At 40.3% G+C, this 16,396-nt stretch overlaps 1 long non-coding RNA gene across 1 annotated transcript; it reads right to left on the reverse strand.

Moving 5' to 3' along the window:
- Nucleotides 1–1,249: 1,249 nt before the first annotated feature.
- On the reverse strand, nt 1,250–7,168 carry LOC140225374 (uncharacterized). The gene is made up of 2 exons (XR_011900495.1): nt 4,573–7,168; nt 1,250–2,923 (listed from the first exon to the last, which is right to left on the reverse strand). It is a non-coding gene; the product is annotated as an uncharacterized lncRNA (long non-coding RNA).
- Between the last annotated feature and the right edge of the window lie 9,228 nt (nt 7,169–16,396).

The following is a 16,396-nucleotide window of genomic DNA, read 5'->3' on the forward strand; positions in this document are numbered from 1 at the left end:
ATCTCATAATCAACTTGGCTTTTTTTGGACTTTGGAAAAAATAAAATACTTAGAGACATCGTCGGTGAAAATGTCGATTTCCGAATTCTGCGTTGCATCGTCGTGATACACCGATTGGACGAGGAGCGAATCAAGTACATCTTAAAATCAACTTGGCTGTTTTTAGACTAAAGAAGAGTGCTGTTATTTTATTTCATCACAGATTTTGGGGTTCCCGGAATTTATTCCAATTTGAAAAGTTCTGGGAGAAAATTCCGGAAAACGCCCGGTTTCGATTCCGAGGACCGCCAGATTAGATGATAAAAAAACACGCCAATTTTGATTGAATAATTTGTCAAACTGACGAAAATCCACAAAATTCAGAAAATAGCTGGAAATTTTGGGAGAGCAGAAGATTCCGAGAAATTGCAAGAGTTCCGAAATTCGTTGTTAATGCCGAGAAACGGGAACACAATTTTAGAAAAGGTAAAATATATAAAGGCATAATGATGAAAATACAAGGGAAGTACACTTAAATTAAGAATGAGAACGCTAAAATTTAAAAAAAACACATAGAGATTCGACCATATGGGCAGCTTGGGAGCACAAATAGTTGCGCGCCGTAATTTTGCCACTTCTACACAGTCCCGGCAGGAATACGTCTTCCATACATTATGACAATATGAGTACTCAAAGAAGTCCAGCATTAACAGACTCCGATGTCACTGCCTTCGATTTAAAGTTGGATCGGCAAATTATTGGAGGGTTTGATCAAAGTCGCCGAAGTAAGACGACGACAGCCCTCGGAGATAAAACGAACAATGCATGTAAATTGACTAGGCGAGAGAAATCGAGCGTTTCGGATTGTGCAAATTGTCCGCGAGTAACTCATCAAATAGAGCGTGCCGTGTGAATAAACACCCCGGCCGCGGCCTCTTTCGCAACGCGAGTGAGTGACATAAATTCACCAGAATCTGTTACAATCGGAGCATATTCGCTCCAAAAGCGGGGACACGATCTTGAGCTGACATAAAGTCGTAATTTCTGGAACCCCTTGGGTTATAAAACGATACAGCACGGAACTCTCGCGCCCCATGTTCAAGTTAATAAAACAACCGGGATTGACATTTTTCCACCCTTAGTTCAAATTTCTCAAACGAGAGGGTATTTTAGACACTGATGTCGATGGCATAAATATCAACTGGTGGTTTTAAGCCGTGCTTCACGGAAAGCTTGAATCTACAATGGTGCGTGAATAATGTTAATACAGTTTTTTTTTTTTTTTTTTTTTTTTTAATCCAAACTTCAAAGTTTTTTCATCTCACCTAGAGTTATAAATCAAAGATCTTACTATAACTCAAATTCAGATATATAATCGACAAAGTCTTGGGACACGACTCAATTATCTAAAAAATAGACATGAAGAATACCCAGAAGGATGGCCAGGACCGATCACTGAAAAAAAGGCGCTTGGATCTAGAGTCCAGACTCTGAAAAACATTAACGAGAGAAAATGCTCTTGATTCAAGCGGTTTTTTGCTTAAATCGAGAGCCAAAACTCTTAATTTAAGCGGATTTCTTCTTGATTCAAGCAAAAATACGGTTCAATCAAGAGTATGTTTTCTTGTCATTGTTTTCAAGAGTCTGGGCTGTAGATCCAAGCGACTTTTTTTTCCAGTGATTCGTAACTTTCCGGTCAAAGAATCACAAGCGCCATGCAACGTTTCAAAATTTCCGCAGCCATTTTATTTTATAGAGAAATTGTTAGTTGAATCTGTACGAAAATCCCACTGCGTTTAATCGGTGGCACGAAGAAAATTCAGTGAAATTTTCGGACACCTTCGTTGAACAATTTTTTTTGTATCACTTACACGGAAAAAATGAAATTGCTGATTTAACGATTTTGCAGTTCAAAAAAGTGACGGACATGTTTCGATGTGGGTTTTAAAATAGCAAAAGGCTAATTTAACAGCCCCGTGGTTAGAGTAATTTTCCTTTATTGTAAAATGTACATTCGAAACATGTCTGTCACTTTTATTCAGCAATTTAATTGTAAAATCACCGATCCATTATTTTCTGTGCACAGGGCCGGATTCACCTACTTGCCGCCCATGGGCCGCTAGTATTTTGCCGCCCCCTCCTCATTCGTTTTGAAACGTCAATGAAACCATCAAATGAACGTGCCAGCGGGGGAGGGGTGCATAAGACGCGTTTACTGGTGTTGAACACATTTTTTTGGGAAAGCCCTGTCAACACTACTAGCAAAAGTTCACGGAACTTTGCGCGGAAGTTAAGTTTCGTAAACCTATCTCTGTGTGGACAAGGCCTTCCATTCACAATAAATGAACGAAAATATTATGAAAGAACAAACATGATTTTAACCTCTGCCGCCGCGCCTCGCAGACTGCACTGTGTTTGTTGCGATGCGTGAAGTATTCACGCTGTCTTGTAGGCGCTATGCGTCTCACGCTGATCGCACTATGTTTGCCGCAATGCGTGAGGTATTCATGCATTCTTGTAGGCGCTCTCCGTTTCACGCTGTCCGCAATGACAGCACTGTGTTTGATACAATGCGTGCAGTATTCGTGCAGTCTTGTAGGCGCTATACATGCCGATCGCCGCGCCGAGGGCTTCTCCTTTTCATCTCAAGTCCTCGTCATCATTTCTCTCTAGGTAAGTTCCAGGCCAAATTGCGTGTTTGGTTTCTCTCTTAACTCGACTAATTTAAGGTGCTGTCTCTTGTATCACTGGAAGACGACAAAAGTAGAAATTACTATACTCTCAGAAAATTAGAGATTTTGTCGCCTTTTCTCGTTCGTAATTTTTTTTTCTAAATCCGAATTTTTGTTATACCTACATTCAAAAAAAAATTGCAAAATTTGCCGCCCCCTATAGATTTGCCGCCATGGGCCGCGGCCCATATGGCCACCCCCTTAATCCGGCCCTGTCCGTGCAATGTCTGTGAAGTTAGCACCCCGACTTTTAAAATTTAAAATTTTCTCTTTTGCTCATCATTGCTCATCATTTGCTCACCTCGAAAATCGCTTTCATTTTTTTTGCTCAGGCATGTACCCCCCAAAAATCGAACTTGAACTTTCAGAGAGGTCATTGACCCTAGCACCCCCACTTTGTCCGATTGACCTGAAAATGGTCTCAAACGACGCAGAATCATTTGCTCACCTTTGCTCAGCCCTTAGTTTTCGTTGCTCGACCCTCCATCCCCCCCAAAATGGAAGGCGGCATTTTGGGGGACATCAAAGGCAGCACCCCCACTTTGTCCGATTGAGCTGAAAATGGTGTCAAACGACGCAGGATCATTTGCTCACCTTTGCTCAGCCCTTAGTTTTCGTTCCTGACCTCCCCCTTCCCCCTCAAAATGAATGGCGGCATTTTGGGGGACATCAAAGGCAGCACCCCCACTTTGTCCGATTGAGCTGAAATTGGTGTCAAACGACGCAGGATCATTTGCTCACCTTTGCTCAGCCCTTAGTTTTCGTTGCTCGACCCTCCATCCCCCCCAAAATGGAAGGCGGCATTTTGGGGGACATCAAAGGCAGCACCCCCACTTTGTCCGATTGAGCTGAAATTGGTGTCAAACGACGCAGGATCATTTGCTCACCTTTGCTCAGCCCTTAGTTTTCGATCCTGACCTCCCCCTTCCCCCCCAAAATGAATGGCGGCATTTTGGGGGACATCAAAGGCAGCACCCCCACTTTGTCCGATTGAGCTGAAATTGGTGTCAAACGATGAAGAATCATTTGCTCACCTTTGCTCAGGCCTTCGTTTCCGTTGCCCGAATCCTACCTCCTCCCGAAAACGAATGGCGATTGAACATAGTCGGGGCGCTGCCTTTGATGTGCGCCAAAATGCCGCCATTCATTTTGAGGGGGAAGGGGGAGGTCAGGATCGAAAACTAAGGGCTGAGCAAAGGTGAGCAAATGATCCTGCGTCGTTTGACACCAATTTCAGCTCAATCGGACAAAGTGGGGGTGCTGCCTTTGATGTCCCCCAAAATGCCGCCATTCATTTTGAGGGGGAAGAGGGAGGTCAGGAACGAAAACTAAGGGCTGAGCAAAGGTGAGCAAATGATTCTGCGTCGTTTGACACCAATTTCAGCTCAATCGGACAAAGTGGGGGTGCTGCCTTTGATGTCCCCCAAAATGCCGCCATTCATTTTGAGGGGGAAGGGGGAGGTCAGGAACGAAAACTAAGGGCTGAGCAAAGGTGAGCAAATGATCCTGCGTCGTTTGACACCATTTTCAGCTCAATCGGACAAAGTGGGGGTGCTGCCTTTGATGTCCCCCAAAATGCCGCCTTCCATTTTGGGGGGGATGGAGGGTCGAGCAACGAAAACTAAGGGCTGAGCAAAGGTGAGCAAATGATTCTGCGTCGTTTGAGACCATTTTCAGGTCAATCGGACAAAGTGGGGGTGCTAGGGTCAATGACCTCTCTGAAAGTTCAAGTTCGATTTTTGGGGGGTACATGCCTGAGCAAAAAAAATGAAAGCGATTTTCGAGGTGAGCAAATGATGAGCAATGATGAGCAAAAGAGAAAATTTTAAATTTCAAAAGTCGGGGTGCTAACTTCACAGACATGTCCGTGCACCTAATTTGTCCATCCTACAAGTCCTACAACCCGCTTCAACCAAAGTTCTGGTTACATGATCAAATTGAATCATCAAATTGGGCCTCTCATTGGTCACATCCTCACCTCAGATCTTTTGCCACCAATCACAGCTTCAGTTTGATGGCTCAATTTGATCGTGTAACTGGACCTTGACAGGTTCGCTCCGTTTTCTGGATGTCATCTTCGTTCATCGCTTGGTCCATCAGATCCAATCAGACTACCTTGTAACGTCGGAGCTCCATGGGATTCGCCTTTGAAAAGGTGCGATGTTTATCACCGGGCGAACATAAACACACGCACACAGACCCAGGACCACGCACACGGCCGCCGAAGTCGTGTATTTACACGGTTGGAGACGGGCAGAAGCGTGACAAAAGTCGGGGAGCGTTTGTTGTGGAAACGTTCACGAGGACATAACTTCCACTCGGGTGGGCAACACGGGGTGACTCCGGCAGATGCGGTACACCGCATCTCTTTGATTCGACCACCGTTGCCAAACTTAGTGTAAAAGAGAGGAGGAAAAATCGTTGATTCGCGAAAAATTAGGGCATGAGTACGCTATAACCTAAAACGAGCGGTACTTTAATAGGTAACAGAAGGTAACGATAGCGGTGCCACCGACGCAAAAGACGTAACGCAGTGTTACATTCGGTGTGAACAGAGATATGGAGAATGGGTAACACACAGTGCAGGATTGCAATTTTTCATGAAAAATAAATTTTTGAAATTTCATGTGAAATATTTCATGAAATTTCAGAAAAATATGAAAAATAATCTTCAAAATTAAATGAAAGGCGACTGGTTTTTCCTTTAGGGTGTTTTTAGTGCGTGTTGCATACCCAGCCCCTGAAAATATGTTTCTAAATTTTCATATTTTTCCCAATTTGTAAAATTTCATGAAATATTGTACGAAATTGTTCAATATTTCATATTTTTCATTTCATGCGTACAACCCTGACACAGTGTCGCACAGTGGGAACAGAGATATGAAGAATGGGTCGCTGAACCATGTGTTCGTTATTGAATATTCTATAATTACCAGGTGAGTAGATAAAGTGGTGATTTATTGCGTATATTTGGAGCCTAAATCTTTGACAAGCCGGCTTGTAAAAATTTCCAGGGCAAGACTCGAAGGAATCTAAAACGTGCTGGTACGGCGAGAAAATTATGGAAGTGATGTACTACAGCGTCGAATTGCTAGCTCCTCTCAGTTTCCACTGATTTTTTTGAAGATAAAACGTATTTCAATGTGAAATCGTTGCATGTTTGCTATACAGATCACATGAATGTAATTAGATTCTTTGATTCTGAAGGTATGGTGTCAAATTCCCTATCATTTTAATAAACGAGGAGTAGAAAGACATTTGACGGAAGTCAAAGAACTCGAGCTGGCTTCTGATTGGTGCCGGATGATATCACTCGGCTCGGCGCGAAATTGGAGCGTTTGCGTTTTAAATTTGCAAAAAAGCTGCGCTTGCATGAACTGAGCATTTCTCGGTTTTTGATTTACTTTATCGCGTTTATAATGTGGGCATCGTGTTCTGCGCATCATTTACCTTCAGAAAAATGTATCGCAGGTCAAAATTCGTTCATGGTTTAGTGACCTATTCTGTCGAAGAAATCGATTTCGTTCATGTTCCCTCGGAACGTGACATTGGACCCCTTAATGTATTAGTATTTTTATGTGTGATTTTTGAAATTAGTCGTATACTACTTTCCCTCCTTACAGAATGGAATCTAAACTGAATGATGATGATTTCCATGGTAAGTCGAACTTCTCATTTGTGTCAAACCATATAATATTCTTGCATTAATAGCTTTTCTGTATTTGTGTGTGAATAACTCTCGGCTCTGGCTAACGTAATTTCATTCGTTACAGACACATCCGATGAATCGTTACGCCCCTCTTCAAAGGCGGATTTTCGCGAGTGAATTTGGTCGACTTTTTCCATCAGATAGGCAGGATTGCAAACTAATGGAGGAAAACGCTCTGCTGGGCCGGCCAGTTGGCCTAGTAGTCAGGGCGTCTGACTCTAGGTCAATGGGTTCCGGGTTCGAATCCCGGTGGTGGCGTCTAATTTTCACGAAATTGAAGAGTAGATCTGCTGAAACAAATTCTACTACGCACTAATCCCTGAAAATTTGGAAAAGCCTGGAGCATGAGTGTGCCTAAATCCCTCGATGTCTACGGACAATGGACTTAGTCTGAAGTTGGCTGAAGGTGCTAGACACGAAGCCATAAAATTAGCAGGAAAAAAAAAACCGAACTCAGCTGCTTGATGAAAATCCGTCAACATTTGCATCCATCCACTTTCCAACTCACCTCCGGAGGCGAGTCGAGAATTTTGGATGTGGTCTCCATCGCTGTCAGCATGCAAACCAGATGCTGCAGGCGCACCGTCATCGTCAGCCAGAGGGAATTACGTGTTGTTGTAACGGAGGATGGCAGTAAGTTGAAAACTTGGACCAAATCCACTAAATTTGTAACCCACACTGGGAAAAAAGAACACATTGGATCTAGAGTCCAGACTCTTGAAAACATTGACAAGAAAAAGACCTCTTGATTCAATCAGATTTAAGCTTAAATCAAAAGGAAATCCGCTCAAATTAAGAGGCTAGGTTCTTGATTTAAGCTTAAATCTGATTGAATCAAGAGTATTATTTCTTGTCGATGCTTTTAAGAGTCTGGACTCTAGATCCAATGTGTGTATTTTTTTTTTTTTTTTTTTTTTTTTTTTTTTTTTTTTTTTTTTTTTTTTTTTTCCAGTGAAACCAGATGCTGCAGGCGCACCGTCAACCGTCAGCCAGAGGCAATTTCGTGTTGTTGTAACGGAAGATGGTAGTAAGTTAAAAACTTGGACCGAATCCACTAAATTGGTAACCCATTCAAATTTTCGAGTTTTGGGTGCCAAGTTGGGCAACAGCGCACTCTGACGGTGACTTTTTCGGCGCGGCGACCGCGAAGTGGTGACGTTTGAATAGAAGGGACTCGGCCGCGGCGTCGTCATCGCCGTGAGAATGAGGATGACTTCATCAACGGGACAAAAAATCGTCGGCGCCCGGGCGCATCGCATCATACTCGAGTGATCCCTTTGAGCCGCGGGTCATTACCTTTATAAATTGCCTGTAAACACAAGTCTCATTCGGAGCCGCCGATATGAAACGTACGACGCGGGGTCCTCCCCAGATTCCATCGTTACGTCCGCCATTCTATCACAACTTCAGCAGCGTGACGGTGATCCAATTGGACCGCGTTAAACAGAAAGGAACCAAGCCACATCAGCTATTGCCAAATTTAATTGGGCAATTTAATTTTTTACATGAAAACGGTTGTGTGGATTTCCGTGCAAATTTCAGTGAAAATTCTCCGTGGTGCGAAACAAATTCCTTAAAATGTTCAAAGGAATCCGAACAACCGTTCTCTCGTAAAAAATATAATTGCCCAGTTAAACTTGGCAATCGCTGATGTGGCTTGGTTCCTTTCTGTTAAACTCGGTCCAATTCAAAGTAGGGATGGACGAATATCGAATTCGAATGCGAATATTCGAAACTTTTCGAATGCGAATATTCGAAACTTTTCGAATGCGAATATTCGAAACTTTTCGAATGCGAATATTCGAAACTTTTCGAATGCGATTATTGCGAATATTTGAGAATTCGAATCTTGCGATTGCGAATAATTCGGATGCGAATATTCGAATATTTTCGATTATTGCTTCGATTTTTGATTTTTTATGAACCGTGAGAGATAAAATGACACTTTTGAATGCGATTAATCGAATATTCGAATGCGATTATTCGATAATTCGAATTATTCGAATTTGCGATTTCGAATACTTCGGAAGCGAATATTCGAATGTGATGCGATTATCTCGGTGCCGATGATTCGAATATCGAATATCTAAATATTCGACCATCCCTAATTCAAAGGTCGTCGTGGCAGGGTTCTCGCAAGAATCGCCGGAAAAAAAGTCGCTTGAATTTAGAGTCCAGACTTTTAAAAACATTATTAAGAAGAAATACTCTCGATGCAATCGGATTTTGACTTGAATCGAGAACCAAGCTTCTTAATTTAAGCGGATTTCCTTTTGATTCGAGCAAAAAACCGATTGAATCAAGAGTATTTTTCCTTTCATTGTTTTCCAGAGTCTGAACTCTACATCCAAGCGATATCTTTTCCAGTGAATGCTGCCTTTCTCCAACTCTAGTCTACAATTATTTTCAATTTTTGTACGGAAAACTTTGATTTTTATTCATTTCCCAAGAGAAAAAGTGTAACCTCCGTAACCACGATAATCCCTGTCAGGCGAGTTGAATTGTCCACCATTTTCGTTTTCCTATATCGGCACACATTGTTTTACAGTCCTGTTTGATTTTAGGGCACCTGTCTAAATCTGAGGAAATGTCTGCTAAAAGGCTTACGGAATTAGTGAAAATAATTCAGAACGATGCCCAGAAGCAAGTCACTATTCAAGAATCAGAAGCCACTCAGTCTCCACCAATCGCGCGGAGGCGAATAATTAAAAAAGAAGACATAGACAAGTTGATGTTGTGCGACTTCCCCCTGACAAAAAGGAGGAAAATCAGGGAGTGGAATGAGAAGTTAAAAACCCCTGAAAATGCAGATAAATTGGATAGTGCGATCTTTTCTAGTCCTGACTTTTGGCTTTGTTAGTATCAAGTTCGCAGTCTCCCCCCCCCCCCTTTTTTTTTCTCTTCTTTTTTCAAAATCCGTTTTAATATTTGCCGACAACTTCGATTAATTTTGCGACAAAAGCTTACGCGATTATGAACAATGGTTTCCTTGTTGGAAATCAGGGTGTGAGAATTCATAGGCACCACTCACTTATTATCACCACTAGAAAATTTGTTCTCACGATTTTTTTCACTTCACGAACTTTCCTTTACACTTACGCAGAAAACATTGCTGAGTTCACACATCAGTTTTGAAAAAGGACACCCACCAGATATAGAACTGATTGACAATATTGCACGTCATTTGGATTACGTTTTGCAATAAGGATCCACTGTCTAGTTTTGAAAAAGGACACTCACCAGATGTAGAACTGATCGACATATTGCACGTCGTTTGGATTACGTTTTGCAATAAGAATCCACTATCTCTAGTTGTCTAATGAAAGCAAATATCTGCATAGGAAAATCAATGGCATATACGCTATTTCTAAAATTGGTCAGAAATATTGGTTCCTTTTGGCATTAATAAGTACGTCTAATCGATCATAATAAGAAGAAATAATGGACTACATTTTTCAATTTGGACCTATAGATTCTAGCCCGGTTTAAAAACAACGTAGGTATGTGCCATTCGTTTCTCTATGCACGTAAGTATTTTTCCATGAGAGCCAGAATTTATAGTTCCAAATTACAAAATGCAGTTTAAATAACCTTCCGGTCGGATACAAGTAAATAACAGCGAGGGAAAGTTCAGTAATCAGGAAGTCAACAACTGATAAGGATAACTTTTGTCATTGCTGATGATGTCATCCCTCTTGACGTGGGGTCGGACCCCGATGGGGTGGGTTTAGGGGGCGGGGGAGGGGGTTGGCGGAGGAAGAGGAAGTGGTATTTGCGTCCGCTCGATTGAGTCGCGACATCGTTTAGCGGATAAACCCCTGTTGGATAAATAAGCATGTAATATACATGGAGCCGCATTATGCATTTCGCGCGTTGCATCCGCGACGCCGAACCAGGGGTGAGCGCTCGGTAGCGTATGCTCCATTATTCACGCTCACACCGCGCATCCTCATTTGCTCCTCCGAAGCACCCCTCCTGCCACATTTCCCCGAAAACTGTCGAGATTTACCGATGAAAAAGTAAAACATTCAGAAAGGCTGCCGAAGAAAATCCTTGTTTGGGTTCCTCCCGCACCACCGGCGTTCCCGAATTTTAAAATTGCTCTAAATTTTTTCGTATATATATATATTTTTTTTTTATACGGTTTTAAGGCGTTTTATCGGGTAGATACTGCGGCCTTAGATGGGGTATGGAAATATTAAGAGGGTAATTTGTTAATTTATTTTAGGTATAAAAGGATAGGAGTGTTAATTAGGTTAAGATTTAGAGATTTGAGAAGATTTGTAGTGGATAGAAGATTAGAGGTGTTTTATGAGTTGGAGTTAGAATTATCTGTTTTTTTTTCTCGTAGATGATATTCGGAAAAAACGGATTTATAAGGTATACACCTTAAAAGTTGCCATTTTATTAATTTGTAATTGATGTACACTGGGAAAAAAACACATCGGATCTAGAGTCCAGACTCTTAAAAACATCGACAAGAAGAAATACTCTTGATTCAATCGGATTTTTGCTTGAATCAAGTACCAAGCCTCTTAATTTGAGCGGATTTCCTTTTTATTTAAGCAAAAATCTGATCGAATCAAGAGTATTTTTTCTTGTCAATGTTTTCAAGAGTCTGGACTCTAGATCCAATGTGTTTTTTTTTTTTCCAGTGTAACTCCTCCTTATTTTGTCAGCTGACAATTAACGTGGAGGGTTATTTTTTAGCGTACTGTTCTTCATTTTTCGTGTTTTCAAGGACGTACGTCTTAGGGAAATGGCGTTATGAGCGTTCCCGAATTTCAAAATTGCTATACATTTTTTCGTAGATGATATTCGGAAAAACGGATTACGGCACGTGAAAGAGCGCGAAAAATCAAGCGGAACAAATACTGCACAAAATTTTCCAGAGGCGCATCATCCCAACGCAACTGAGCTTTAATAGGAGCGACGATATGGGGCCGTATTCATAGTCGCTCCTTAGATAGCTCATTTCATTGGTGGGGCTCTGTGCGGTTTACATTTAGGTTACGGGAGATTATTGGCAAATCATCGAAAAAGGATAGTTTTAGGACGAAACTCGATAAAAATTTCACGGGAAACTTAGGAAGCAGACCTTTAGAACTATCAATTATTTACTATTGTGAATATGTAAAGACAAAACGCGGAGGAAAAATTCTCATGCACCAGACAAACTATCATGAAGCTCCTAAAAGTTGGACCGAGAAATGAATGATAATCATACTCACAGGTTAATTTTTGGCTAAAGCATCCATCACACTGAGAGTCCAAGTAATTCAGAAGTTAGCGGTGCCGGACAAGGGGAGCTGTCAGCGTCGGTTTCCGGGTGCAGATTTCAAACTGACACTCACTGCTATGTCACAAGATATTTTTGCTTAAGCAGAGCCACTTTCCACAGTTGATACATTTCTAACGCCAAGGCTCCATTATGACAAGTGGTTCAACGACCAAAAATTGTCACACGCCTCGATAAAAACCGTATTCTTATCTCGAATTGCAAATCTTGGGTCATAGAGCACTCACCAAAAAATCTCCTTCCACCTGCCTCAGTTTAAGGGAGTGACGGTGACGATACTCTGGAGAAATAACTTTGAACTAGTTTCAATAAATGATGGCCTCAGAATTTGAGTCATCATTTACAAGAGATTGGATCAAAGAAATAAGTCAGCAGGTCACGGTTGTGGCTGGTCTCACACTTTCAGTGGGATAACCAGGAAATAGGTGCACGGATAACACACAAATTCAAGAGCTACACAGCTCTGATTGGATCAGATTTCAGATTTAATCGGTAGATTGAAAAGAAAAACTTCGGTGCACTACTTAAAGGGAAGCAGGGTGCCGTATCTTGAAATCCTGGGCAAATCGTGTGGATACAGTAAAAAAGTTCAGATGATGAACTAGTAAGGCTATTACTAAGACCGTTCATTCCGTGTTTTTAGTCATCACCGCAGAAGCTAGATATTAAAAAATTTCCATCACATCCAAAATCACGTCTTACATGGAGCCAAACTATGGGCGGAGGGGCTGGGGTTTGTTCACATTGGTCCAACTTTGGGGCTCCCGGGTAGCTGACCAATCAAAGAGCGGCACACTATTTCTGTAGTAAAAGTATTGAGATACCAATACTCGCCCATAAACTCTCGTGCAAACATTCGATGGTTCAATTATAACCATCTTCAATTATAACCAACCGCGCTTCAAAGTGCGGCAAAACTATTCGAAGTTCGAACGGGTCCAATGGGTTCCGATTATTTTTTCGCAAAGTATCGAATGACGTTGTCACCGCACCGCGGCAACTATGCAACGCACTCTCGGATACAAGCTCATTTCATGTTCAATATTCTGTGGCGTTTAATAGACTTGATGATCGATTGGAGTTCAGGGCCGTGGGGGAGGGGAGAGGGGTTCATGAGTCCCAATAAATTAATCGGTGGGAAATCGTGCTGTATCTCCCGATTTCTAGGTGTCGCTGCGTTCCGTTTACGGCCCGGCCGTTTCAGATCGAGGGTGTGCAGTGCCCGATGAGTGCTTCAAATGCAAATTGGGGGTTCGCACCCCGAATGGAAGCTTCCTTGGGCCCAGGAGGAGAGGCTGGGGGTTGCATATTTTGGTGCGGAAAGAAATCAGGGCACACTCTTTCTTCTTCTTCTTTTTAAAATATAATTTATGTAAGTAAACTAAATTAATGACATTAAGTAAACAAAGTGACATTAGATAATAAAACCATTATCTGAAAAACAGAAATTATACAATTCTGTGTTTTTTTTTTTATTATTTTATTTTATTAAAATCTTTATTTTACTAGTTTAATAGATGTACAAATGAAACAATGCAATTCATGGATCGATCTCACACTTAAGTATTCCACATGTAGTTCTGATTTGGTATCTCTTTACATGGTTTGGGTCAAAAATAAAAAAACATGGAGCAATTGTTTTCTAAATATGTAGAGCATTCAACTTGTTTTATTTAATTTGGGAATAATGATTGCTTGTGGTGTTTTTGTTCCAAAATTAGTATTCGATTCGGCGAGTAAAACATTAGTAGACCTTTATTGGGAAGGAACAATGTTAAAAACCATTCCATAAATCATGTTCCATGGACCATTCCATTTAACAATGAAGTCCATAGTTGAAGACTCTTTAATTAGCTACACCCAGAAGTAAAAACACGAATGAGGAGTTGCAGATCAAATCCTGGAACTTATGGTCAGTTCATGTGTGCACAATATTCACCAGCGTCCGAAGAGAAGTGGTAAAAATAAGTTTGAGCAGTAAAGCTCTTCGATCGGCTGAGATTGGCTAAGACCGCGAAAGAGATGAAAACTCTCAAGTGGTGCCAAATTTTTCTTGGAATTTAAAAACAGTGGCATTCCGGCCGGGGCAAAAGACAAACAATCCGATGTTGCTACGAGTCAAGCGAAGAAACCAGTGCGTTAGAGAGTGTCAATTGTTCAGCAGTGATATCATTCCCTATTGCGGCTCGATGGGATAAATGCATCATCTGTCGAGAAGAAAATTGATAATTTGTAACATATTGGTGGTAGAATCCGTGAAACGTCTTATCTATAATTACATTCGTACCTAGTCAACAAGTGCCTACCGCACTGAAAAAAATATCTCGGTGTATTTACTAAGAAAAGGGTAAAATTACCAAGAATTCAGGGTTCTCTTGATCCCAGTTTTTTCTTGGTAAAATTACCATTTACGGAATCGGTAATTTTACCGAGAAATCTCGGTAAAATTATTGAACTTTCTCGATAATTTTACTGGACCTTGGTAAAAACGCCGATATTTTCTATCGACTGTGGTAGAATTACGGAGACAAAATGGTAAAATTACCATTTACGGAATCGGTAATTTTACCGAGAAATCTCGGTAAAATTACTGAACTTTCTCGGTAATTTTACTGGACCTTGGTAAAAACGCCAATATTTTTTATCGACCGTGGTAGAATTACCGAGATAAAATGGCAAAGTTGACGGGAATTGATTACCAATAAAAGTGGTATTTATACCTGAAAAAAACAGTAAAAATACCGATTTTTAGGTAAGCTTACCAGTCTGTCTTGGTAAAATTACCAATAATTGGTAAAAAAAAGTGAGATGGTAAAGGTACCAACGGACCTTGGTAAAAACGCCGAGAATTTTTTTTCAGTGCGAGGTTATTAATTGACCATTGGAAAAAATGTAGTTTAAATTTCGTTTCCTCAATAGAAAGGTCCTGACGATGGCAAAGATGCTGAAAAACTTCGACCAAAAACTATTTCATTTTATCATTTCATGTAAGTTAACCCTTGCAAATTTTTTTGGCATTTCGGCTACACGCCTACCGAACAAGAAGAAAATGGCGAAGCTCTCACTATCGTAACAGAGACTGGGTTACGATCTCTAGGCGGATCTATCATCCAATTTCATGAACTGAATGCATTACATTGTATGGTTTTGTCATTTTACCGGATGAATTATAATATTTGAATTGATATTTAATAATTTAAATGTGTCTCTCATGCCATCGAACGCGCACAAGGAAAGAGTGAAACACAATGATCAAAATTTTGGCCTGAAGAAGGAAGAAAATTCCGAAATGTACATCGCCTTATTTTTATGACTATGCAATATGCATGCACATAGAAGTGTACAGATTTTTTAGGGAAAATTGTTTCTTGCCCATGAACATATTAATTTTTAAGAACTAATTGTTATCATGAAAACTCTTTTAAAGTTATAACACAACACTGATGCTTATTGTAAATTTGTATTTTGTAAGACAATGCACGAAGATAAACTCCTCCAATCTAATCTACAGGATTTTTAGAAGAAAAATCATTATTCCGTTATGAACTCAAGAAAAACCGGACGAAAAAATCATATCTAGGTGAATGTATTACCACGGTTTGTTGCGTTTAATGAGCTGAATAAAAATAAAAATATCATCGAAACACTCATTTTTTATTCCACGAAATACCACGCAAACTGCCGTTCTCAGTTAAAAACAGAGAGACTGCATTGAAAAGAGAAACGCTACATTAAATTTTGACGCAAATCTTTCCGACTGGTCCAATTTTTGGTCTCGATCAATGAATGTGTGAATCAATGAATCTCGATCAAATGTGTGTGTATTTTGTGATAAAGATGATTCACGATTCAGAATGCAGGTTGGTGCAGGCACAAACTTTCGAAGTGGATATATCTATCTTTGCTTTAGCGACACAACTGGGCGAGAAATTGTGAAAAATCTAGTTTTCAGAACTAATTGATAACAATTTAATAATAAATAGAAACATGAGTGCTGTACAAGATCATTCTGTATCTGTAATCTGTATATTACAGTTTTGAAGTAAGTTTACATTTAAAATATCCAGTGTGCCATAAATTTCGTTAAACCATATTATTTTGTTTAAAATTCGTTTATTACTTCATTTAGGCGTTGTCATTATTATATTTTTGTTCTATATTTTTAACTTTTTCATATAAATATAATAATAAATTTGCTTTATTGACTCGAACTCAAAGTGTGACAGTGGACTGAAAAATGATGTGAATGATGTGAGTACCCTTGATGATACTGGAATGGACGTGGACTTGGAACCAGAGGCCAAAGTTAAGCTTTCATTGAAAGTTACTCGTTGAAATCACTGCAAGTGAATTTTTAAACGTAAAAAGAGTGAAAACTTAGCTTGCATGAGATAAGAAGTGAGAATTGAAATGATTTTGAACCATAAATTTTTTATTCCGGCCACAACCCAATGTTGTGCTTGCCATTTTGTAGATGGAACTTTTGCGGACGATTTTATCGATGCAATATTAGAAAAGTGTTGTGATAGTTCTTTCACAGTCGCAGAAATTGACGCAACAATTAATTTATTATTAGCTGACCGTCAAAATATAGTTTTTCACGAAACAAGTAGCAAATAAGGCTTCAAAAATGATTACTTCGTGAATTTATCGGACGCTGATCTTAAAATCTGGACC

This window comes from Bemisia tabaci, chromosome 9 (assembly GCF_918797505.1).
Source record: "Bemisia tabaci chromosome 9, PGI_BMITA_v3".
Classification (NCBI taxonomy): Eukaryota; Metazoa; Arthropoda; class Insecta; order Hemiptera; family Aleyrodidae; genus Bemisia; species Bemisia tabaci.